This window comes from Macrobrachium nipponense, chromosome 24 (genome assembly GCF_015104395.2).
Source record: "Macrobrachium nipponense isolate FS-2020 chromosome 24, ASM1510439v2, whole genome shotgun sequence".
Lineage (NCBI taxonomy): Eukaryota > Metazoa > Arthropoda > Malacostraca > Decapoda > Palaemonidae > Macrobrachium > Macrobrachium nipponense.
Genome location: NC_061091.1, coordinates 11,804,678 through 11,808,268, shown reverse-complemented (window position 1 = coordinate 11,808,268; position 3,591 = coordinate 11,804,678).

The window sequence follows — 3,591 nt, the reverse complement described above, 5'->3', positions numbered from 1 at the left end:
TACGAACGTACATTACATGTGTTAAGTGTTCGACAGCTGTACTTCAGCGCACATTGAAAACATGCAATGAATATGTAGGACAGCTAGATTACACAATATTAAACTGCGCAAAATCATTTGCAAGTGAGAGAGAGAGAGAGAGAGAGAGAGAGAGAGAGAGAGAGAGAGAGAGAGAGAGACCAAAACACGAAAGATTTTGTGACGCTTATCAACGGTGGAGACTAATATGCTAATCTGCTTAAATCCTTCGATATATTAGCTTTACTCATATGAACACGGTTGAGTTGTGTGTGTGTGTGTATGAGAGAGAGAGAGAGAGAGAGAGAGAGAGAGAGAGAGAGAGAGAGAGAGAGAGGATGGACTATTACTGAATATCACCATTCACCATAAAAAAAAAGCCCATCGAAGCTGAGAGAGAGAGAGAGAGAGATGATGGACTATTACTGAATATCACCATTCACCATAAAAAAAAAATAAATGAAAAAAAAATAAAATAAAAACCATCGAAGCTGAGACCCTCCCCCGCCCATCAAGCAGCGCAAGTTTTTATTCATGGAGGATCTGTCCCATCGCCACCTGGTCCCAAGAGCAAAACTTCTTGTTGTGTGCTTGACGTGTACCTCCACATTCCAAAGTTCGGTATGCGCCTGACTGCGCGCGTTTGCTTGTTCTCCCTTCCAAAGCGCACACTTCACTCTTTCCCGTTAACCTTTTTTTTTCCATTTCCATTTGCCTTTTCATATTTGTTTTAGAGATTTTGAGGAGAGGTCCACTGATGGCATTGTATTGGTTATATATATATATATATATATATATATATATATATAATATATATATATACATATATGTTATTTCATATCAGATATTTTTTGATGCGAAGTCCACTATGTCATTGTTCTGGCTCATAAATCTATATATATATATATATATATATATATATATATATATATATTGTAGTTTCCTTGTGCTTCTGTCACTTCAGAAAAAAGAGAGCCATATATATATATATATATATATATATATATATATATATATATATATATATATTATTGGTCTCTCTTTTTTCTGAAATGACAGAAGCACAAGGAAACTACAAAATCGTGCGTACTACAGCCCTAACTAGAGGCGTGAATCCGATTTCTTGATTAGTGTCAACAGCAACTGCACAAATGAAGGCAATTTCCATTTATCTAAAAGTCAAACCCTGAATTTGACAGTTTAGGTCGATTTGCTTAATGCAGTGGTGCATGGCAAGTGCTCTGGTGTCAATATTCACATTTTCACTAACACATTACACATATGCATACATACCATACATATGCATACACGTATGCTAACAAAGTATATATATATATATATATATATATATATATATATATATATATATATATATATATATAGTATGTATGAAATTACACACATTTATATAGAAAATATATATAATACTATATATATATATATATGTACACACAAATTATATATTATTATATATGTAAAATTATGTATACATACATATACATATATACATAAAATATATAATATATATGCAAAAATATACATACATGCACATATATATACTACACACTAGATATCCATGAAATGAAGAGCTTAAGAGGAGAAAAAAGATGATTACCTCAGGTCCAATCGCTAGACAGAAGAATGGCCAGGATAGCCCAGTGGGACGAAAAATGAAAAATGGATCTCCGAATAAAATGTGCCAATTAAGCAGCAGACTTTGGTCCATTGTGTGAGTGAGTATCTTCACTTTGGTCGATTGTGTGAGTGAGTATCTTCACTTTGGTCGATTGTGTGAGTGAGTATCTTCACTTTGGTCGATGTGTGAGTGAGAATCTTGAAGATGAGTATGTGGAACTTAGCAGGGACAAAGCGCACCATCTCAAGTGTAAAGAGTAGTGCAAATTTGAGAAGAATCCTTACTTAAGTACCTGTTGAGGAGGGAAAGGAGCCAATGAAGAGGTTGGGGGAATACAAAGACCCAAGGTGGAGATTTAATTGTGAAAGCGCCTCGGTGGCGTGGTTGGTATTATCTTGGCCTGCCACCTCGGTGGCCGCGAGTTCGATTCTCGGGTATTCCATTGAGGGGTTAGAGATGTGTATTTACTTGGGTCACAGAAGTTTCCACTTCTCGACGTGGTTCGGATAAAGCTCACGCGTAAATACCGATTGGTCCCGTTGGCCTTTGAACAACCACTGGTTCCATGCCAAACGAACCGGTAAAAAACACCATACAAAACAAAAACAAAACCAAATTGCTGAAAAGCAGCCTCCGTGGCCGTGGTTGGTATTGTCTATTGGACTGCCACCTCGGTGGACCGCGAGTTCGGGATTCCCGGGGTATTCCATTCGAGGAGGGGGTGAGAGATGTTATAGTATTTCTGGTGACAGAAGTTCACCAACTCTCGGACCCGTTGGTTCGGGAAAGTCACGTATTATGCGTGGTTGGTCCCTTTGGCCTGAATATCCAACTGGATCCATTGCCAACGCTATAAAAAACACCTCCATTACAAATTCAAACAAACAAATGCCAATTGTGAAAGCGCCTTCCGGTGGCTGTGGTTAGGTAACTTGTCTTGGCCTGCCAACCTCGGTAGGGCCGCTCCAAAGTTCGGATTCCCGAGGGTTATTTGCCATTTCCACGGGAGGGGTTTGAGAGATGTGTATTTCTGTGGTGAATAGGAAAACCTTCACTCTCGACGTGGTTTCAAAGAACTCACGTAAAAGACCCGTTTGGCGTCCCGTTGCTGAAATACCACTGGTTCCACGCAACGTAAAAACACCATACAAACAAACAGGATGGGCGAGAGGAATAATGGTTGTGTTATGTGAAGATGAATGAGTTAGAGGTGCCTGTAAGGATGATTAGGTCATTACTTTTAATTCCATGGAACGTAAATGTAACTTGACAAAAGGATTGGTAGGAGAAGAACAATGAGGTTCTGATGGAATGGAATATACACTTTAGGCCAAAGGTCAAGCGCTGGGACCTATGAGGTCATTCAGCACTGGAAAGGAAATTTAGAGTAGGTAGTATACTCATCACTAGCAGCACGTCAAACCCCACTATACAAAATGTGCTCCCAATATGTTAAACCCCACCTTCTAAAACCATTTCAAAAACTCCATCTGACCAAAGCTGGTTATTCCTCTCAGCACTTCTGAATCGAATACCCTTTTCCCCTACTTATCATCCTCCAATGAGCATACCTTCTCTGTGTACACTATCATTCATCCTTTTACCTAGCTAACTCTTCTACTCCTCATACTATTTCAACATTCGTCAGCCATTCATTCATCTTAATCCACACGAACTCGGTAAACATTCATGTCTCGCACGCAGCCTCCAAACTTCAGTTCCATTGAGGAGAGTTGGTTCAACAACCTCGTCACGCATGCCAAGTTGCAAAGTTTAATATTTATCCATACTGCCCGCCACAAACATCTCACAGTCCTGTGGGTATATTTACGGCACTGGCCACACAGTTAATACAAATTCATGCCCTACGAGGATCTCAGTCCAAATGATGATATTTATGGTGCTACCCATGCAGTTAGTATTTATTATAAACGTTA